Here is a 23784-nt window from a genome sequence, read left to right on the forward strand (position 1 = left end):
GGAACTCAACGCTGGGAAAGGGGAATGTAGTGGGTAGGGGAAAGGGGTTGTAGAGGGGGTGGAGAGAAGAGCGGAAGCATTCGACGCTGGAAGGAAGTAAAGAGGATGCGGAGGAACTCAACGCTGGGAAGAAGAGAGCATGAGATGCGGAGGAACTCGACGCTGGAAAGGTAAAGAATAGAAACCTATGGGGATCAGAGCTCTGGGTCAACTCCGTGGGAGTTAGAGCTGTAGGATTGGACTACTACAGGAGTCTGGGAAGGGAGGGAGAGGTGGAGACTCCTGTAGGTGGTGGGCTGAGCAGGACTCCGGGGGAGTCAGAACGTGGGAAGACTCCTTGGGAGTCAGATTGGTGAGTGATGTTTTTGAAATATAGAAAGAGTAGCGGAGGAACTCAATGCTGAAAATAGTAAAGTAGCGGAGAAACTCAACGCTGAAGAAAGAAAGTAGCGGAGAAACTCAACGCTGAAAGGGGGATTGGGAGTTAAAGGTGGGGAGAGGAGAGAAGTTGTAAGAGGGGGGAGAGGAAAGAGCGGAAGCATTCGACGCTGGAAGGAAGAGAAAGAGATGCGGAGGAACTCAACGCTAGAAGGTAGGAAAGATGCGTATTTGGCCGGGGCGAGAGAGAGAGGGGAGGGGGGACTCCGTGGGAGTCTTAGCTCTTGGGGTAACTCCGTGGGAGTTAGAGCTGAAAGATTAGGCTCCTACAGGAGTCTAAATGGGGAGGGGGTGGTGGAGACTCCTATAGGAGGTGGGCTGGGCAGGACTCCGGGGGAGTCTAAGCTTAGACTGGAAAGGTAGGAGTAGCGGAATACTCAACGCTAGAAGGAAGTTATAGTAGCGGAGCAACTCGACGCTGAAAAAGAAAAGAAGCGGAGAAACTCGACGCTGGAAAGGGGGTAGGGAGTAAAAGATATTGAGGAGGTGGGGGGAGAGTGGGAGGGGATGGAGGAAAGAGCGGAAGCATTCGACGCTTGAAGGAAGGAAAGGAGGTGCGGAGGAACTCAATGCTTTAGAACATAGAACAGGAGATGCGGAGGAACTCAACGCTAGAAAACAAGAAAGTTGTCGATTGTGGAGGGGGGGGGGGGGGGTTTGGAGTAATTGATTGACTCCGGGGGAGTCAGGCCTTGAATGGTGATACTTAGGCTGAAGAGATGAGAGTAGCGGAAGAACAACACTAGAAGGAAGAGATAGTAGCGGAGCAACTCGACGCTGAAAAGAGAAAAGTAGCGGAGAAACTCAACGCTGGAAAGGGGTAGGGAGTAAAAGATGTTGAAGAGGTGGGGGGAGAGTGGGAGGGGATGGAGGAAAGAGCGGAAGCATTCGACGCTTGAAGGAAGGAAAGGAGGTGCGGAGGAACTCAACGCTTTAGAACATAGAATAGGAGATGCGGAGGAACTCAACGCTAGAAAACAAGAAAGTTGTCGATTGTGGAGGGGGGGGGGGGTTTGGGGTAATTGATTGACTCCGGGGGAGTCAGGCCTTGAATGGTGATACTTAGGCTGAAGAGATGAGAGTAGCGGAAGAACAACACTAGAAGGAAGAGATAGTAGCGGAGCAACTCGACGCTGAAAAGAGAAAAGTAGCGGAGAAACTCGACGCTGGAAAGGGGTAGGGAGTAAAAGATGTTGAAGAGGTGGGGGGAGAGTGGGAGGGGATGGAGGAAAGAGCGGAAGCATTCGACGCTTAAAGGAAGGAAAGGAGGTGCGGAGGAACTCAACGCTTTAGAACATAGAATAGGAGATGCGGAGGAACTCAACGCTAGAAAACAAGAAAGTTGTCAATTGTGGAGGGGGGGGGGTTTGGGGTAATTGATTGACTCCGGGGGAGTCAGGCCTTGAATGGTGATACTTAGGCTGAAGAGATGAGAGTAGCGGAAGAACAACACTAGAAGGAAGAGATAGTAGCGGAGCAACTCGACGCTGAAAAGAGAAAAGTAGCGGAGAAACTCGACGCTGGAAAGGGGTAGGGAGTAAAAGATGTTGAGGTGGTGGGGGAAGAGTGGGAGGGGATGGAGGAAAGAGCGGAAGCATTCGACGCTTGAAGGAAGGAAAGGAGGTGCGGAGGAACTCAACGCTAGAAAGGAGAAGAAGGAGGTGCGGAGAAACTCGACGCAGGAAGGAAGTGAAGACTGAAAAGATTTTATACTGGTAGCCTTGGGGAAAAAAGTTTTGCTCCTGTTGGGGTCGGGATTCAGGCACTCTTGGGAGAGAGATAGGGGGAGATTATTTTAGCACTGACAGGGCCAAAGCTCTGTAGTGCACGGCATACAAGTGGGAACATGGCTCTCCAGGTCCCACCACCTTGGAGGAACATTGCTGGGACTCGAGGCGTACATATGCCCTGAGCCTGACTGCTGATCTGTGCTCGCTACGGTGGCACATATACTAAAATTGGATCGATACAGAGAAGATTAGCATGGCCCCTGCGAAAGGATGACACGCAAATCCGTGAAGCGCTCCATATTGCTTTTTTAGTGCGTGGGTAAAAGTATAGAAATGAAAAAAGACAAAAGGCTTTTCACGTTTCCAAATGGTGCATGAGGATGGGTTTAGGAAATCGTGGGAGGTGCTGCTGGGTCAACTGGAAAGTCTACATGCATGGTGAAAACGAATGTGGGATGCTTTGATCATTTGTTTTGTTGTGCTAATGCACTTCCAAAGCCCTTGCTTTAGTGGGATTGCCATAGGCTATCGTGACACTCTAATTTCCCCCCGTCCATAAACTTGGTGACCTACTGCATCAATCAGTGTGCCTAGCACTGACAGGGCCAAAGCTCTGTAGTGCACGGTATATAAGTGGGAACATGGCTCTTCGGGTCCCACCACCTCTAAGGAACATTGCTGGGACTCGAGGCGTACATATGCCCTGTGCCTGACCACTGGTCTGTGCTCGCTACGGTGGCACATATACTAAAATTGGATCGATACAGAGAAGATTAGCATGGCCCCTGCGAAAGGATGACACGCAAATCCGTGAAGCGCTCCATATTGCTGTTTTAGTGCGTGGGTAAAAGTACAGAAATGAAAAAAGACAAAAGGCTTTTCACGATTCCAAATGGTGCATGAGGATGGGTTTAGCAAATCGTGGGAGGTGCTGCTGGGTCAACTGGAAAGTCTACATGCATGGTGAAAACGAATGTGGGATGCTTTGATCGTTTGCTTTGTTGTGCAACCAATGCACTTCCAAAGCCCTTGCTTTACTGGGACTTTGCCATAGGCTATCCTGACACTCTAATTTCCCCCTGTCCATAAACTTGGTGACCTACTGCATCAATCAGTGTGCCTAGCACTGACAGGGCCAAAGCTCTGTAGTGCACGGCATACAAGTGGGAACATGGCTCTCCAGGTCCCACCACCTTGGAGGAACATTGCTGGGACTTGAGGCGTACATATGCCCTGAGCCTGAGTGCTCACTACGGTGGCACATATACTAAAATTGGATTGATACAGAGAAGATTAGCATGGTCCCTGCGAAAGGATGACACGCAAATCCGATAAGCGATCCATATTGCTGTTTTAGTGCGTGGGTAAAAGTACAGAAATGAAAAAAGACAAAAGGCTTTTCACGATTCCAAATGGTGCATGAGGATGGGTTTAGCAAATCGTGGGAGGTGCTGCTGGGTCAACTGGAAAGTCTACATGCATGGTGAAAACGAATGTGGGATGCTTTGATCGTTTGTTTTGTTGTGCTAATGCACTTCCAAAGCCCTTGCTTTAGTGGGACTTTGCCATAGGCTATCCTGACACTCTAATTTCCCCCTGTCCATAAACTTGGTGACCTACTGCATCAATCAGTGTGCCTAGCACTGACAGGGCCAAAGCTCTGTAGTGCACAGCATACAAGTGGGAACATGGCTCTCCGGTTCCCACCACCCTGGAGGAACATTGCTGGGACTCGAGGCGTACATATGCCCTGAGCCTGACCGCTGTTCTGTGCTCGCTACGGTGGCACATATACTAAAATTGGATCGATACAGAGACGATTAGCATGGCCCCTGCGAAAGGATGACACGCAAATCCGTGAAGCACTCCATTTTGCTTTTTCAGTGCGTGGGTAAAAGTACAGAAATGAAAAAAGACAAAAGGCTTTTCACGATTCCAAATGGTGCATGAGGATGGATTTAGCAAATCGTGGGAGGTGCTGCTGGGTCAACTGGAAAGTCTACATGCATGGTGAAAACGAATGTGGGATGCTCTGATCGTTTGTTTTGTTGTGCTAATGCACTTCCAAAGCCCTTGCTTTAGTGGGACTTTGCCATAGGCTATCCTGACACTCTAATTTCCCCCCGTCCATAAACTTGGTGACCTACTGCATCAATCAGTGTGCCTAGCACTGACAGGGCCAAAGCTCTGTAAAGCACGGGATACAAGTGGGAACATGGCTCTAGGATAGAAAGGAGAAAAGACAAAAGGTTTTTTACGATTCCAAATGGTGCATGAGCAGGGTTTTAGCTGTTGGGATAGTTTACAGTTTAACCCAAAGAATGACCAGTCTGATAGATGAAGAAGAGCTAGAGTCAGAGATTCAAATAAATAAATAAATCAAGTTTACCTAAGATAGTTTGCCGTTTCATCATCAGAAGCCAGCTTCAACACTCGCAATAAGTTCCTAGGCTGCTCTGCTTACAATCACCAATCAATAACAATTATACTCTGACATAATGTCATTTCCAACTGAACACTGTGATTATCAGTTGTCATGGAACAGGCAGATAGCAGCTCATAGCTGATATCTAATGAGAGAGAAAGAGAGTTTTGAGCAATCCAGAACTGTTAATGTATGTTTACTCAATTTAAACATACATTAAACATAACATTAACTTCAATAACATAATTTTATTGTAATCTTTTACTCAAGCCCGTCCTAAAACATATAAAACAGAGTTGACATGCTTTTTCAAAGTAATGCTGTTACAGTCAACAACAGTTTTAGATCTTTCAGGGGTTAACTGCATCCATCAAAGTATTATTTCAACCCCCATTTATGTTACTTATATATTACTAAAAATATTTAAATCCAACCATAAAGCTGCTTGTTTGCACAGACTTACATGGCACATTTTTTATACAGACATGTCTCTGTTACTTTTTCTTTTTATATCAGAGTTTAACACCAAAAGCAACAAGAAATTGAGAATGAAATCTTACTAACAGCGCTTAGCTTTTGCTTGATTAATCTGCAAACCATCCCAAGATGTGGATACTGTCCAGATCGGTCCAATCCAGTTAGGGTCATATTTTTTTCGGGATTGCTCCTGGTGCATCATTGATCAATCAACCTCGCCCTAATATTTCTAGGTTTCTTGTCTGACTTTTGTGGCCACTACTATCTAATGGATACCGATTAAGATGTTATTTAAGAATTTATTTATTTATTTAACTATTTCTTTCCCTAATAATCTGACCTACTCTATTTTTAGGATTCGGGCCCTTTTGTCTGTGAAACAGCAAGATAGCAGTGGTGGAACTAATTACAATCTCGGGTTAATTTAGTCCACTACTAAATAAAAACCAGTCCAAGTTTTATCCCCGAGAATGTCTTAAAAGCCTCTTACACACCCGTCACTGAGTACTTAACTCTGGGTGGAGGAGGTACACCCCTCAACTACTGTTATACTTATTACTATCGTTATAGGTGTACCGCAAAATGCACCAGCTCACAAGGGGATTCCACACAAATCTACCACAAAATTTTGCCTTTCATTCACGTCTGAATGAGAACCCAACAGCGTTCCGTTACTACCCACTACTCCACAGAGCATCCCTAGTCTATAATATTTTAAATCTTTCTACATTTCTTTTTGTTGATTGATCAATGGTGTCACCAGTAAACAAGTGCCACGCGTCCTCCACCAAAACTGTAGGGATAGTATACAGTTTAACCCAAAGAATGACCAGTCAGGTATATAAAAAAGAGCCAGAGTCAGAGATTTAAATAAATAAATCAAGTTTACAGAAGATAGTTTGCAGTTTCATCAGCTGAAACCAGCTTCAACTCTCGCAATGAGTTCCTAGGCCGCTCTGCTTACAATCACCAATCAATAACAATTATACTCTCACATATTGCATTAACTGTGTCATACATATAGGTGTTCTAGCCTGATTGGTTAAAACACAGATAGACTAGGAGAATTTCCATGTGGGGTTTGTGCGTATATTCTGAACAATATCTTAAAGGTGCAGTAGGTGATCTGCCAAAATGCTAACCGCTTAGCATATTATCTTTGGACGGCGGCGAGGGACTGTGATTTAAAGCCACACCCCCTGAAATCGCGAACGCACGCACTGCGTCACAACAGCAGACAGACAACCCCACTAGTTAATGTCATTTGCCAGTTAGTTAGTGCCAGCGCCATGCAGGAATTACATTTATTACTTAGCCACACTTACATGCTATTTCAGAGTGAATATTCAGAGTAGCGATAAACAGTATAGGAAGGCTGTCATTGTTCAAAAATGACCAAACGTAAATATAAAAGCAACTTCAGCTCAATAAAGCAGGTTAGGCTGAAAAGCGCTATTTGCTGATGTTTTGTTGTTAAACTAAATATAAATATTTCTATAAATCATTATCAATGCTGTAAAATGACCTTATGAAACTGAAAATAATCACATCAATATTTCACCGCGAGATTTCAGTGGCTGAACAACACGTCTGTGCATATAAGTCATTCATAACACAACACAATCTAACATCAGCTTAGCCTGACTAAAATAGTTTTAAAACATAACATTACCTCTCTAATAGTAATATTTCCGCCATGGTGTTGTCCTTCCTTCAGCGTGCTAAAGTAACACCAATATTGATTCAGGTTTTTAAAAGTTTTAATTCAGCATTTGATTTCTCCCGGTCCGTCTCGGGACCGCGCGCAGTCGCTTATACAGACGGGCACACGCTAATGGCTTATGCGTGATATGCGTGAACAGATGCACAGAAGTCCGAATCTACATCTGCTGACAGACAGCCTGACCTGCTTATCGGAATTATGGGAGATGACAGTCCGACTCTATTTAATTGGATGAACATTTTTTAGTTTTATGCTTTACCCAGAATATAAAAATACATATAAACACATTTAGATCATTTACTGTAATCATTACTATTGGACAGTGAAGAGACTTTTAACCAGAACAAAAATTAGTGATTGTCTTCAGAAATTCAGTTTCTGAATATAATCACCTACTGCACGTTTAAGCATAAACGTCAGACATCCCTTAGACTGATTAAAGCTGACTCCAGACCTGTGAAACGGATCAACAATCAAATAGAACACACACACTTGAAGTATAATCTGTTACTTATTCAAGGCTGAGTGTACTCTCAGCCATCTTTATGAAAACTGGTTAAAAATTGGTATAGTCTACATTCAGGTAGTTATATTCTTATCATAGTCATAGTCTATCTTGAATAAAAAGTAGAATTACTTTGAAAGAAATAACCATAAAAACAGCAAAATCACTTTAGACATTTTAGACAGTATTAACTCATAGAAATAACAATAGAAACAGTAGATTCCAGTCCTCAGCCCTCAGTTCCACTTAAAGGGTCACGAAACACCAAAACACATTTTTTGAGCTGTTGACAGTCGTATATGTGTCCCACACTGCTAAAAACACTATTAGGACACTTATATTTCACTAAAAAGTGTAAATTGGTTGTTTTTGCGTTATTTCAAGCAAATTCGTACTTCCGGTTTGAAACGAATTTTTGAAGCTGCGTCACGGTCATGTGTGTATTCCAGCGTGCAGACTGGGCGTCTGTGTCAGAGTGAGTCTTATTACGTCTTACAGTGTGTTGCATTAATGCATGAGTAAGGCTTGGTTCAAACCAATCAGCGCGCTCTATTGTGCAACTTCATTAATATTCATTACTGTCAGAGTGTAGACGACAAAGACGCCACGTTGTGTTGGCAAAACAAGCGTGAAGTGTTGCTTTTATAGTTTGCTGCAGTTAAGTTTCGTTTTTATTTTCTCTCTGTGAGAGCGCAGACTCGTGTGGATTAAGTGTACGCGACGCGCGACAACAATAACTTACGTGTCTAAGGAGGATTATTGTTTACCTGAGAGCTGTTCTGATCTGCTAACACTGTGATCCGGAGTAGCAGTCGATTCTGTTCCCTTCTGGAATTCCAGTTCCCCCTCCACGAAGCGTATCCGCTAACAGCGTATGCGGACACAGCCGGATTTGCGGGCACCGGATTCGCTTGTAACGTTAGTCTCCTCTAAATAAAGGCTCTAGTTGCTGGTGATTGTCCTGTCTCTACAGATTTGGTAAGTGAGCGACCAGCGCTCTTTGTTTATTCAGTTTGTATTTTATTTGTATCAAACAAACTATTGCACCGAGTGTAAACAAGTTTGCACTAACAGTTACAACCAAACTATAACCTCGTGTTGGATTGTGTGACTGGAATAACACACGCGGTTTTCTGACGCTACCTTCCGTGTGCATCTAAGTTTCCGGGAAATGCAGAGGTTTTTTTTTCTCTCATTCGCCGTGCGGTATTAAACATTGCATGACGAATACACGCTTAGAGTAGTTCCTCGAATCAAATATCTCGTTTGTCGCGAGGGACATTAATGAATTCCCTGAATGAAAGAGCCAAACTGCAGTTAAAGTCCACCATTTAATAATTTGGCAAATAATTCGACTTCAGATGTCCATGTAAACACAGTCACATTGTCCGCTGTGGGTGTGTGTTTTGACTCTGAAATTCAGCTTGCCCAAATGGACACTCCCATACCAAGCCTCGTTTCTTCCTCCGACACTCCCCCCTAAACAGAGCTGGACACGCCCACTTTTCTGACTTTTTCCAAAGTAGAGGTGTGAAAACACCCTGCTGAAACGAGGGGGTTTCAGGGCCCTTTAAGGTCTCCGTGACCTCTGACCTAGTTTGGTGGCTTCTGATAATAGTTATAAAGAGACAGGCAAATGCACTGAACATTCTTATATTAAGCAATGTGTTACCTTATTCATTAATTAAAATAATTTCACAGTTAAATACTCATTCAAATGATGAAATAATTATATTTAATTTAAAAAAAAATCATGAGAAACAAGATGATGAGAAAAGGATAAATGTTGGTCCATGATAAGACGGATTGGAAAGCAGAAATCCGAATCCTTCAGCAGGAGAACATGTGTTTCAGGATTGGAGGTTCAGTGGTAGAATTCTCCCCTGCCAGGCGGGAAACCCAGGTTCGATTCCCGGCCAATGCAGTTGCTCGTTTGTGTTACTACTCTTCCAGCTACAAGTAACAGCCTTGTGGCAGCCACACAACACAAAGCCAAGAAACAACATTGGTCAGTATTGGAGGTTCAGTGGTAGAATTCTTGCCTGCCATGCAGGAGACCCGTGTCTGATTCCTGACCAATGCAATTCTTGTTTTGTGTTGATACTCTTCCAGCTGGAAGGCTAACATCCTTGCAGCAATCACACCCCACTAGGGCAGTAGCATAAGCATATCAACATTGGTGATTTTGGTAGAAATCTTGCCTGCCATGTGGGAGACCTGGGTTCGATTCCCTGCTAATGCAGTTGCTGTTTTGTGTGGCTCCTCTTCTAGCTCTGGTTGACGGCCTTTAAGCACTCACACAACACAAAAGCAAGGAAGAACATGGGTCAGCATTAGTGGTTCAGTGGTAGAATTCTTGCCTGCCATGCGGGCGACCCGAGGCCGATTTCTGTCCAATGCTATTCCTCTCTTGTGTTGCTACTCTTCCAGCTCTTGGTAGCAGCCTTGCAGCAATCACACCCCGCTAGGGTAGCACCATAAGCATATCAGCATTGGTGGTTCAGTGGTAGAATTCTACCCTGTCATGCCGGAGACCCGTGTCCGATTCCTTTTTTGTGTTGCTACTCTTCCAGCTCTGGGTATCAGCCTTGCAGCAATCACACCCCACTAGGGCTGCAGTAAAAGCTTATCAGCATTCGTGGTTCAGTGGTAGAATTCTTGCCTGCCACATGGTAGACCTAGAGTCGATTCTCGGCTAATACAAGTGCGATTTTGTGTGGCTCCTTTTTCAGCTCTGGTTGACGGCCTTTTAGCACTCACACACTACAAAGGCAAAATACCATATCGGTAAGCATTGGTGGCTCAGTGGTGAAATTCTCGCCTGCCATGTGGGAGACCCAGGTCCGATTCCCGGCCAATGCAATTCCTGTTTTGTGTTGCTACTCTTCCAGCTCTGGGTAACAGCTTTGCAGCAATCACACCCCACTAGGGGAGCAGTATAAGCATATCTGTATTGGTGGTTCAGTGGTAGATTTCTTACCTGCTATGCGGGAGAACTTGAGGCGATCCCCGGCTAATACAAGTGCGTTTTTGTGTGGCTCCTTTTTCAGCTCTGGTTGACGGCCTTTTAGCACTCACACACTACAAAGGCAAAATACCATATCGGTAAGCATTGGTGGCTCAGTGGTGAAATTCTCGCCTGCCATGTGGGAGACCCAGGTCCGATTCCCGGCCAATGCAATTCCTGTTTTGTGTTGCTACTCTTCCAGCTCTGGGTAACAGCTTTGCAGCAATCACACCCCACTAGGGGAGCAGTATAAGCATATCTGTATTGGTGGTTCAGTGGTAGATTTCTTACCTGCTATGCGGGAGAACTTGAGGCGATCCCCGGCTAATACAAGTGCGTTTTTGTGTGGCTCCTGTTTCAGCTCTGGTTGGTGGCCTTTTAGCACTCACACAACACAAAGGCAAGGAACAACATGGGTCAGCATTGGTCGTTCAGTGGTAGAATTCTTCCCTGCCACGCGGGAGACCCAGGTCCGTTTCCCGGCCAATGCACCTTCTGATTTTGGTTGCTACTCTTCCAGCACTGGGTAACAGCTTTGCAGCAATCACAACCCACTAGGGCTGCAGTTAAACCATATCAGCATTGGTGGTTTAGTTGTAGAATTCTCGCCTGCCACGCGGTAGACCTTGAGTCGCTTCCTGGCTAATACAAGTGTAGTTTTGTGTGGCTCCTTTTTCAGCTCTGGTTGACGGCCTTTTAGCACTCATACAACACAAAGGCAAGGAAGAACATGGCTCAGCATTGGTGGTTCAGTGGTAGAATTCTCGCCTGCCATGCGGGAGACCCGGTTCCGATTCCCGGCCAATGCAATTCCTTTTTTGTGTTGCTACTCTTCCAGCTCTGGGTAACAGCCTTGTATCAATCACACCCCACTAGGGCTGCTGTGTAAGCATATCAGCATTGTTGGTTCAGTGGTAGATTACTTGCCTGCCACACAGAAGACCATGGTCCAATTCCCGTCCATTACAATTCCTGTTTTGTGTAGCTACTCTTCCTGCTCTGGGTAACAGCCTTGCAGTAATCACACCCCACTAGGGCTGCAGAATAAGCATGTCAGCAATGGTGGTTCAGTGGTAGATTTCTCGCCTTCCCCGTGAAAGACTCTGGTCAGATTCCCGTCCATTCCAATTCCTATTTTGTGTTGCTACTCTTCCAGCTCTGGGTAACAGCCTTGCAGCAATCACAACCCACTAGGGCTGCAGTATAAGCATATCAGCATTGCTGGTTCAGTGGTAGAAATCTCGCCTGCCACGTGGGAGACCTTGAGTCGGTTCCTGGCTAATACAAATGCAGTTTTGTGTGGCTCTTTTTTCAGCTCTGGTTGACGGCCTTTTAGCACTCACACAACACAAAGGCAAGGAGGAACATGGGTCAGCATTGGTGGTTCAGTGGTAGAAACCTTGCCTGCCACGCGCGATACCCGGGTCCAATTCCCAGCCAATGCATTTCCTGTTTTGTGTTGCTACTCTTCCAGCTCTGGGTAACAGCCTTGCAGCAATCACACCCCACTAGGGCTGTAGCATAAGCATATCAGCATTGGTGGTTCAGTGGTAGAATTCTCACCTGCCACGTGGGAGACCTGGGTCCGATTCCCGGCCAATGAAAATCCTGTTTTGTGTTGCTACTCTTCCAGCTCGGATATCAGCCTTGCAGCAATCACACCCCACTAGGGCTGTAGTAAAACCATTTCAGCATTGGTAATTCAGTGGTAGAATTCTCGCCTGCCACGCGGTGGACAAAGAGTTGATTCCTGGCTAATACAAGTGCGGTTTTGTGTGGCTCCTTTTTCAGCTCTGGTTGACGGCCTTTTAGCACTCACACACTACAAAGGCAAAAAACTATATCAGTAAGCATTGGTGGCTCAGTGGTAGATTTCTTGCCTGCCACACGGGAGATCAGGGTCCGATTCCCAGCCAATGCAATTCCTGTTTTGTATTACTACACTTCCAGCTCTGTGTAACAGCCTTGCAGCAATCACACTCCACTAGGGGCGCAGTATAAGCATATCAGTATTGGTAGTTCAGTGGTAGAATTCTCGCCTGCTATGTGGGCGACCTTGAGTCGATTCCCGACTAATACAAGTGCGGTTTTGTGTGGCTCCTCTTTCAGCTCTGGTTGACGTCTTTTTAGCACTCACACAACACAAAGGCAGGGAAGAACATGGGTCAGCATTGGTGGCTCAGTGGTAGAGTTCTCGCCTGCTACGCGGGAGACCTGGGTCCGATTCACGGCCAATGAAAATCCTGTTTTGTGTTGCTACTCTTCCAGCTCTGGATATCAGCCTTGCAGCAATCACACCCCACTAGGGCTGTAGCAAAACCATTTCAGCATTGGTGGTTCAGTGGTAGAATTCTCGCCTGCCACGCGGTGGACAAAGAGTTGATTCCTGGCTAATACAAGTGCGGTTTTGTGTGGCTCCTTTTTCAGCTCTGGTTGACGGCCTTTTAGCACTCACACACTACAAAGGCAAAAAACTATATCAGTAAGCATTGGTGGCTCAGTGGTAGAATTCTCGCCTGCCATGTGGGAGACCCGGGTCTGATTCCCGACCAATGCAATTCCTGTTTTGTGTTGCTACTCTTCCAGCTCTGGGTAACAGCCTTGCAGCAATCACACCCCACTAGGGTTGCAGTAAAACCATATCAGCATTGGTGGTTCAATGGTAGAACTCTCGCCTGCCACGCGGTAGGCCTTGAGTCGCTTCCCGGCTAATACAAGTGCAGTTTTGAGTGGCTCCTTTTTCAGCTCTGGTTGACAGCCTTTTAGCACTCACACAACACAAAGGCAAAAAGTAACATCGGTCAGCATTGGTGGCTCAGTGGTAGAATTCTCGCCTGCCATGCAGGAGACCCAGGTCCGATTCCTGGCCAATGCAATTCCTGTTTTGTGTTGCTACTCTTCCAGCTCTAGGTAACAGCTTTGCAGCAATCACGCCCCACTAGGACAGTAGTATAAGGATATCAGCATTGGTGGTTCAGTGGTAGATTTCTCACCTGCCACGTTTTGTGAGTTTTGTTTTTAGAGTTTTGTGTTGCTACTCTTCCAGCTCTGGATATCAGCCTTGCAGCAATCACACCCCACTAGGGCTGTAGTAAAACCATTTCAGCATTGGTGGTTCAGTGGTAGAATTCCACGTGGTAGAATTCCACGTGGTAGACCTTGAGTCGCTTCCCGCCTAATACAAGTGCAGTTTTGTGTTGCTCCTTTTTCAGCTCTGGTTGACGGCCTTTTAGCACTCACACACACAAAGGCAAGGAAGAACACAGGTCAGCATTGGTGGTTCAGTGGTGGAATTCTCGCCTGCCACGCAGGAGACCAGGATTTGATTCCCGGCCAATGCAATTCCTGTTTTGTGTTGCTACTCTTCCAGCTTTATGTATCAGCCTTGCAGCAATCACACCCCACTAGGGCTGCAGTATAAGCATATCAGCATTGTTGCTTCAGTGGTAGATTTCTTGCCTGCCACACAGAAGACCGTGGTCTGATTCCCGTCCAGTACAATTGCTGTTTTGTGTAGCTACTCTTCCAGCTCTGGGTAACAGCCTTGCAGTAATCCTTGCAGTGCTCCTTCATTGCTGAGCTTGACTTGTCATTTACTATCGCCCACCCACTCGTCACATTATGTAAGAAATTAGCGGAGGATAGACCCGCCTTGGTGCATCTGTCTGTCTCCAGGCAGCACGCAAGCTATCTTCTTACACACGGCATCTTGCCAGAGTTTAAAAAAACATCTGTCTGAGAAGCTTAAGAATGGCATGTTTTCAGTCAACATTGACGAGGCCACAGACAAAAGTATGGATAAAATTCTTAATGTACTGGTCCGATTTTATGACGAGGATGCAGGCAGTGTGAAAACACAGTATCTTGCCAGCAAAAGAGTAAATATTGCAAATGCCTCAGCTTTGATGCTGGAACTAAATGACGTCCTGCACTCATATGGGCTAAAGTGGAGGCAGGTCACCAGTATGCTACTAGACAATTGCGCAGTGATGAGGGGGAAGAAGTTGGGGCTTGAGACCCTAGCTAGAAAGGAGAACCCCAATCTGTTGGACATTTTGGGAGACACTGTCCATATGGTGTCAAATGCGGCTAAGGCTCTCATGAGCCCATTTCAATCAGAGGTGGAAGATTTTTGCTCTGATGTTTATAAAGACATAGAGAAGTCCCCCAAGCAGAAGGAGATTTTTGCACAATTTCAGAGTTTACTCCATCTCCCCCCCAAGAGCTTGATAAGGCCCATTAGTAACCGATTCATTCAGATGCTTGAAGTCTGCAGTAGAATGAATGAACTACTGGATGTACTTGTGGTGCACTACTATCATGTCCTGGACCCAAATGAGGAACACAAATACAGGTAGGCCTAATAAAACTCTTTTTAATAATAACAGGTGTGATGTATTTAATGTTTGTTATTTAGTTTAGTTAGATTAAGCTCATTATGGAATGTACAGGAGGCCTAATGATGCAACATCTTTTGAGATATTATTTTTAAATGGTTATGGTAGGTGTTAGGAAAATAGCAAATTATCAGCATATCAAGGTAATAGGCTATATATATATATATGTGTGTGTGTGTGTGTGTGTGTGTGTGTGTGTGTGTGTGTACTACAGAATTCTTCTTAATCAGGTTTTTGAGCGGCATGACCTCACAACTGAGGAAAAGGCCAGGATAGTAGTTCTTCAGAAAGAGCAGGCAGCAGCGTCCCGGACGGGAACACAAGTTAACCAAGACCGAAAAGATCGCATCTCTGAGCTCATTTCAGAGTTTGACAGAGTAAAAGTCTTGATTGACTTATACAGAGGTATCTTTTGTATGACTAGGCAAACTAAATGCAACTTGAACTTGATGTTGTATTGGTTAAATATTTTTGTGTTTTTAGTGTTTGTAGTCCACTAGCACCTGATCTAACAAATTACCTAAGTCATGATACAATGAAACAGTCAGGTCTTTTCTACAGCAACAATAACCAAATTAATGAGAATATGATCAACATTTAAGTACTGTGTGATGTTGTGAAGAACTATGTATCAAGGTAACAGTTTCCTATAATTTACTCCTGTACATGAAAGTGAGTAACATATTCAAAAGCCATCTCTGTAGTCTCATTACAGAGTCTAATCTAATTTTTATTTATCAGAGGATGCAAGACCTAGACTTGATACCTAGAAACATATGATGTCACCTCAAAGGCTATTTTTTGCATTGTGTCAGAAAGAAAAATGTTTTGTTATACAGTCATCTTGGAATATATCAAAAAGTAATTCCCTCTGTTATATGTATGGCAGTATGACTAGTGTTCTGATCTAATTAATGTTTTGCTGGAAAAAAATTTAGTTGTATTATTATTTAGTCACAGTATATATTGTATTTTAAATACATAATCATACTTTTGTTCAGTTATTTCCCACACCAGTCATGAGTTTTAATTGCTTAAATTGAATTATTTATTTTTTCTTATATTTGCAGGGGTCCTTCTGACATTTCAGAGATTTGTCAAAAAGCTTCAACATGAAAAGCCAATGGTGCATTTGTTGCATGTGGAAATGGTGGCCCTTGTTAAAGAGCTCCTGAGCAAATTTATGAGACCAAAGGCTGTTCCACTGAGTCACAAGGAGTTTCTTAAGGTTGATGTACGGTGCAGGGATTTGCAACTGTCAAACCAGAGGCTCTCTGTTGGACAATTCTGCTACAATTCAATGAACAAAGCTCGTGTGGAGAGGAAGGTATGGGTTGGACATATCTATGACTCTCTCAGAGAAGGGTATATGAGGTCAGCAGAGTTTCTGCTAAAAAACCTTCCCCTGGATAACATCATATTAACATCACTCTCTGCTCTAACGCCGTCTCTAATTCAATCCGATGCAGTTGTTGGAGCATTCACTACATTAGGAAAGGCCTTGCCAAATGTTGTCCCTCCAGAAGAGATTGGTTAGCTGGTTGAAGAATGCCGGGCCTACCAGATGGATGCGGACATGCTTCTTCGTGTACCAAACTACATTGAAGGGGACTGTCGAGTTGATGTAGACTGGTGGAGCCATGTTGCTTCCTTGAAAAATGCAGAAAGAGGTGTGAGGTATCCCACCCTGTGCAAACTTGTTAATGCGCTTTTGTCCATTTTTACAGGCCCCTTGGTGGAAGGATCATTCAATTTAATGGATGATATCCTAGAGTCTGACAGGTGCTCCATTAATGTGGAAACATATGAGAGCCTCGCAGTGATCAAGTCCACACTTAAGGCCAGGGACTGGACAGCCTCAACTATGAACATTGACCAGCCTTTAAGGCGATCCTGCCTTTCCTCATTCCAAAACTACAAATTACATTTAAAGAAAACGAAAGAGACTGCACAGGCACTAAAGCAGAAAAGGCTTAGTGAGGCAGCAAGGATTCTGTCCTTAAAGGAGGCAAACAAATTGGCTCAACAGGCCCGAAAAATCAAAAGGCCAGCAAAATCCTCCTCTGCACAAGCCTCCACTTCCTCTACTCAACAGGCCCTCCTGAAAAAGAGAAGACCACCCCAATCCTCCTCTGCACAAGCCTCCACCACCTCTGCTCAAGCCACCACCACCTCTGCTCAACAGGCCCTCCTGAAAAAGAGAAGACCACCCCAACCCTCCTTTGCACCAGTCTTAACCTCTGTACAAGTCACCACCTCCTCTGCACAAGCCTCCACTTCCTCTGCTCAACAGGCCCACCTGAAAAAGAGAAGACAACCCCAACCCTCCTCTGCACAAGCCACCACCACCTCTGCTCAACAGGCCCTCCTGAAAAAGAGAAGACCACCCCAACCCTCCTCTGCACCAGTCTTAACCTCTGTACAAGTCACCACCTCCTCTGCACAAGCCTCCACTTCCTCTGCTCAACAGGCCCACCAGAAAAAGAGAAGACAACCCCAACCCTCCTCTGCACAAGCCTCCACTTCCTCTGCACAAGCCTCCACCACCTCTGCACAAGCCACCACCTCCTCTGGTCAACAGGCCCTGGAAAAAAGGAAGACCACTCCAACCCTCCTCAGCACCAGTCTCCACATCATCTGCACCAACACAGTTTTTTCCTCTCTTTTATCAATCCAAAGCATCATTAAACATGTTAAAAAGAAAAGGTTCTGAGGACCCAAAACAATGTTTATCAAAAAGGAAGAAATTAAGGGATGGAGACATGTTTTCCACACTGTCTTTTACAGTTATTTATTTTGTTTTTTCTGTTAAGTGGTCACCATTTGCATGTTTTGGACCAAAAACTAAGTTCAGAAAGGAAAAAATAAAGGGAAGGAGAAATGTTTTTTTGTTAATCCCATACTGTCTTTTACAGTATATTTATTTATTATGGTTTTTCAGTTAAATGGTGCATATTTTGCAATTAAATTTGTTAAAGAAAAATGAATGTGTGTCCTTTTCATGTCCTTTAGTTAATCAATTCCTGTGTACTTTGGAGTACTATTATTGCCACTTACTGACCTGTCTTGGTATGGCTGTAGCATCTGTAGCATTTACTTCCAGTGATTGTTCTAAGATGGGCTAATAATGTCAATCTAGGCACTGAACATATTGAGAAGAAAATGCTAAGTTTTCTTGAATAATACTGGGGGCATAATGCAAATAGGAAAATATCTAAAAAGAGCCACTTGACAATAACTACACATGGGCTGTTAATACATTTGGGCCCAGGGGCCCACAAGTTATGAGTTAAAAGTGCGTTGCATACATAGTACCCCCACCCCTACTCACCTCAGGGGCAAGGAAAAAAAGTTCAGGCTCAGGAATTTTTTCCACTATCAGCCCTGCAACTGTTACGAACAAGACTATATATATATGAAGTGAAACGGGCCGGAGTATAGTAAAAAGGTTTGGAGTGTTGTTCACTTGCTTAACAATTAAAGCAGTTCACATTGAGGTTGCTGATAGTTTGGACATTGACTAACGCATTAATGTATATATACTTATATATAAATATATATACAGTCTTATATCAGTTATTTATTAAAAAAAATGGGGGTGGGGGGAATAAACAGGGAGGCTAATAACTCTGACTTCAACTGTATATCTGTGTGTGTATGAGTATATGTATATGGCTACTTTTATACTTTTTTTCGCAAAAGATTCTGACTTTCGTGCAGGATTGATTCTGCTGTCCCATGTCTTCAAAGAAAAAGTTGAGAATTTGATCACACTGGGAGAGGTATGGAACTTAGCTGAACTCTCGCTTTCTAATAGTCTTGATACATGTTTCTTATAGATGGTTAACTTTTTTTTTTTTTTTTACTTTTTACAGTGTGATGCTGAGACTCCATACCCAACCATACAATTGGCAGAAACTGACTGGAAAATGGCTTTCTCCAAGAGGGCACAATTTTTTGTCAAAGTGGATGGTGTGGAGGTGTGAAGGGCAATGGGACCTGAAGAAGGAATCATTGCAGCCTTCAGTGCTTATTATGTATTCAACTTGGCTTATCCACCATATATGAAGAATACACTGACCTTCCTGCAGCATGCCATAGCCAAGATTACTGAGGAGGGTGGCAAGCCCCTTCCAATAACTGTCACCCAAATAATTAATATCCTGTACTAAAAATGCCACAGCCATATCGATGCACAAGGTGTGGAAGGAAAACCTTCACCTTAATAAAACTAATTCAACATGTTGGCCTGGTTCACAACCATGAACCAAATTTCAACATCACTTGTGGACTGAATGATTGCAAGTCATCTTTTACACTATATGAGTCTTTTAGGCGTCATGTCTATCGAAAACACAGGAAGCTTGTTCTGCCTCATGATGACCTGGATGCTACTGAAAACATGGACCATGATTTTGAAAATATTGACTGTCACAATGATCTGGAAAATACCAACGAGCTACAGCCTTTGGCAGATGAAATGCCTCCACCGAGTAGGAATGAGCTTTTGGCTAACTTTAAAGAAAATCTCTTCAGTTTCATTCTTAAATGTAGAGAAAAAAAATCACATTCCTCAGACTGTTCAGCAGGAAATAATGACATACATTTTTTATTTTGTTATTTTAAAGAAAATTACGACTCTTTTATTTCTTACCATCTCCAAAAAATGGGTTCAACATTTCAGAATGTCCTGAAACAAGACAAATGGTACAGTCAAGGGACTTCTTTGAAGAAGCTTCAAAAATTGTTAGCTCTCCACACATGTTAAAAGACCACTGTAAATCTAAGCTTAGGCTGATTGAACCAGTACATCACATTTTGAGGTCACCGAGTGGACACAAAGTAGGCACCTATTCATATGTACCTATTACTGAGGTTTTAACTAACTACTGCTCACGTGACGACATATTTGATGAAATTCAGACAAACAACTATTTACACAGAGATCCAGATTACCTAAATGACTACAAAGATGGTACATGTTTCAAGGAACATTCCTACTTTAAAGTCAACCCACATGCTTTACAAATGAAGACGAATTTGACGTTGTTAACCCGCTAGGTTAAAAAAAAAAGCAAGCACAAGCTTTGTGCTTTTTACTATACAGAAGGCAACCTTAAACACACCTCAAAACTGAAGCACATTCTCCTTGCTTTATTAGTACGACAAACCTTTGTAAAAAACTGTGGATTAGCAACCATTTTAAAACCAATGTTGGATGACCTGAAAAAACTTGAACGTGAAGGGTTCATGATAACTGTAGGTGGGATTGAACAGACTATTCATGGTGCACTAGCAACATTATCGGCAGACAATCTTTCAGCACATATGTTAGCTGGTTTTACGATGTCATTTAACTATTGCATGGCAACCCACACAGACATAAAAGATAAATTTACTGAAAGTGATTTTTTTTTAAGAACTCCAGAGGTACATCTCTACCATCTAACATGCATTGAAAACGCAAATGATCGAAGAACATATGGTGTAAACTATCCATCACCATTTAGTGAATTGAACTATTTTGACGTGACACAGACATTTCCACCTGATATAATGCATGATTTGTTGGAGGAAGTCATTCCTCTAATAATAAAACTTGTTCTGAGCTGGGCTCACAAAGAAAAACATATCACTATTCAGGAGTTAAATGATGAACTTGAGCAACTCTCCATTGGTCAAAATGACAAAAAAAAAAAAAAAACAGTGCATTTGTCAGAGCGAAGCTTACACAAATCTGGAATTGCTGGGTCTGCCTCACAAAAATGGTTTTTGTTTAGGATTTTAACATTTTTAATGGCACACCGTATTCCTCCCAACAGTAAACAGTGGAATGTTTTTCTGTTGTGTCGTGACATTGTTGACATTGTAATATCCCCAAGAGTGAAAAGGGAAAACCTGGCAATGTTAGATACACTGGTGTTTGAGTTTTTGACACAGCTAAGTGATGTTTTTGGGGATGTTGTGACACCCAAGTGTCATTTTTTGATACATTACTCAAGACTAACATCTATGTTTGGACCTTTGCGCTTGCTTTGGTGCATGCGTTTTGAGGCTAAACACCAGTATTTTAAGAACGTTGCTAGCAGCTGTAGAAACTTTATTAACATTGCCAAAACCTTAAGTGAGAGGCACCAAATGAAACAATGCTGGGAATTTTCCACACCTTGTATTCTTGATGAGTTTGAGTAGGTAGTAGGTAGGAGTATAGAGACTCCGTTATCATCACTCCCATTAGACCTACAGACAATTCTCACAAACATACACTCTATGGAACATTTCAACATTCAGCGCGTTTCAAATGTGACTGTTGATAGTGTGAGGTATGCATTAAAAGATGTATTCATAGTTGACTATGTCCATGCAGAAGAAATTCCCCTATTCTTCCAAATTAAATACATTTTAAATGTAAACACTGAATGGTTGCTTTGTGGCAAGTTTTTAATTCCAGTTTCTTACGATTCACACTTCCATGCATATGTGGTAAAAGTTGACTTGAAATGGAGTGGAATTAAACCAGGACAAGAGATGGACTTTCAGGCACTTGACACTTACTATGCTGATGACAAATTATTTGTTATCCTGAAGAATGTTTAAAGTTAAAATCAAATTTCTAATACTGTGTTTGGTAAAATGTTTGATGTGAAATGTGTAGGAAAAAGTTTGCTTGCATGATGTAGAGACTGTTTTAATAAGATGTTTACAGTAGAAAAAAATGTACTAAGTTAAAACAAGGTCTAATTAAATGTTACATGGTTTTAAAAATGGTCAATGAAATGTGATGTAAATAAAAGAACAACTAATTTAACATTGAGCTTAATGTTCTTGCTGTTTAGAATTTTTATAGAACGTTTTAAAAGAGTCTAATCAACATCTTGTTTTTTTTTTAAACTATGCATCCTGTTATGGCACTTTGTTTATTGTTATTGAACTTAAAATATTAACTCTGTGAAAACTAAGACTGTAATAGGTTCCTTTATGAAATGTATTTGTGACCAAGTTTTAAAGGTATTAATTTAGAATGAATTCAGTGTGCTCTGTAATAATATTGTTTTGTATTCTTCTAAAATTGTCATCAAATTGTGTTATGGGATTATAGCTAAAATGTTTATCCTGTGAAAAATGTATTTTTAATTGTTACGAATGTTTAATAAAAAGTGTTTAAACTGCATTCTAGCCTATTTTTAATGTACAGTATGAAGTACAAATTTGCACCATTTTTTAAAGGTACATTATGGTACCATAATATTAGCAAAGGTACAATTTTGGCAGCAGAGGAACATATTTGCCCTTTGAAAGGTACATACTGCAAAGGTACAAATACGTACCCACATGAAAGGGTACAATGGGTGTACCCTTGAGGGTACTGCCCCAGTGACAAGCCATTGTACCCCTAAAGGTACAAATTTTGCACATTTTTTCTGACAGTGTAGGGAAAAGATCTTAGGATGGATACTGTCACAATATGTGGGTGATTGAATTATCTACAGCTTCACAAAGATCTAGTTCAATTAAAAGACTTAAGTGGAGACCATTGCTCCAAACAGTGAGATATGATGACTGTTTTTGGTGTTGACTGGATAGAGAATTATTCTGTAAACAAGCACAGTTGAGAAACTATGATGAGTAGATGAGTGGAGATGGTACCAGAAGCAAATTATGAAGCAGGAACAGTTATTCATTTGTGATGAAAGAAGTACTTCCAAGGATTTGAAACATCAGCAGAAATAAGTTCATAAAAGGTTTGCATTCATAAAGTAATTAAAATCAAGGTTAATAAGTGATCAATAAATAAAAACATCTAAAGGAGTATGAAAAAATGTGAATAAAGCAAAAGAGAGAGTAATTGTATTATGCTCAATTACCAGAAATGGCTGAAAGAGATGAAGATGATCCATCAAGGCCAACGCTCAATGAAAGATGTGAAAATAATAAACTTAATGGGTTTAATGTGTTAACAAGTGCATTGGTGAATGATGGCATGGAAACTGACAGAAACAGGCATCTAACACCGCATCGCATGAACTGCTATTGGGTCGACCCTTGCAAGAAACCACATGAAACTTTGCATAAAACCTTGCATATAATCTCACCTATAACCTTGCACATAACCTCTTGGAATGGTTTGCAAAGATGTCTAATGCAGTAGGGACTTAAATGAAGAGACAATTAATTGCCATGTGCAAAGCGATATCTGTGCATGAAACCAGAAAGGAGCCATGTGAGAGAGCAGTGATACAAGGTCCAATTGGTCCAGCTGATCGAGTCTATCTGTGGATGTTCTGGAAAAAGGAGAGAGCTCAGGAGGAAAGGACCATATCTGGATGAGGGCAAATCCAACAGCTGCCAAAGTGGATGCCATTAATGGGGTACCAATGCCTCAAAGGAGCGAAAGGAAACAACTCCAGCAAGGGAAAGCTGACCGGAAACAGAGGAGCCTGAATATTCCAAAGCTCTAAACTACTAAGTGCAACATGTGGAAGGAGAAGTTAATCAGAACAAAGTAAAGAGTGATTCTGATAATATGCCTGAATACCACATACAGCAGTGCCACAAGTCAAGGGATGATGAATGCACAACTGCAGATTTCAAAACTCAGACTCTTAACCACACATCTCCATCAACATCTATTAAAGTCAAGTGAAGATGCTGGTAGCTTAGAAGAAGAGAAACAAGGATGACCAAAGATCAAGATCAACATTTGATGATTTTTATGTTTGTATATTGAATTTGTTTGCATATTGCTTTTATGGTACCTATATATAATATCACTTCAGTATATTCTACATGAGTGTGAAAACTAGCAGCTAGCACTGAACCAACTGAATACTTATGCTTAAAACATTGTTGTCTTTGATGTGTTAAGAGAAAAACAGAGTACAGTCTTTTACTTCCTTCAAATCAAGTGAGAGGGGAGATGTTTGGCTGGACTTCTGTCAAAGTACAGTGGCATAATCTAGTCAATTGATAACAGCTATGTGGCTTATATCAGTCACTAGATAGAGGTAATTAAGAGAACTGGATTATGAAATTGCACTTTGGGTTAAAAGACAATAATATTAAGACTAAAGTCTTAAGAGGA

At 42.5% G+C, this 23784-nt stretch overlaps 4 non-coding genes across 4 annotated transcripts; all 4 read left to right on the top strand.

Moving 5' to 3' along the window:
- Positions 1 to 2366: 2366 nt before the first annotated feature.
- On the top strand, positions 2367 to 2473 carry LOC137494888 (U6 spliceosomal RNA). Its single transcript, XR_011014832.2, has one exon. It is a non-coding gene; the product is annotated as a U6 spliceosomal RNA (small nuclear RNA).
- A 418-nt stretch (positions 2474 to 2891) lies between these two features.
- Positions 2892 to 2998, top strand: LOC137494688 (U6 spliceosomal RNA). The gene has a single exon (XR_011014634.1). It is a non-coding gene; the product is annotated as a U6 spliceosomal RNA (small nuclear RNA).
- A 413-nt stretch (positions 2999 to 3411) lies between these two features.
- LOC137495036 (U6 spliceosomal RNA) lies at positions 3412 to 3518 on the top strand. The gene has a single exon (XR_011014980.1). It is a non-coding gene; the product is annotated as a U6 spliceosomal RNA (small nuclear RNA).
- Positions 3519 to 3938: 420 nt separating this feature from the next.
- On the top strand, positions 3939 to 4045 carry LOC137495010 (U6 spliceosomal RNA). Its single transcript, XR_011014954.1, has one exon. It is a non-coding gene; the product is annotated as a U6 spliceosomal RNA (small nuclear RNA).
- The last annotated feature ends 19739 nt before the right edge of the window (positions 4046 to 23784 follow it).

This window comes from Danio rerio, chromosome 4, assembly GCF_049306965.1.
Source record: "Danio rerio strain Tuebingen ecotype United States chromosome 4, GRCz12tu, whole genome shotgun sequence".
Lineage (NCBI taxonomy): Eukaryota > Metazoa > Chordata > Actinopteri > Cypriniformes > Danionidae > Danio > Danio rerio.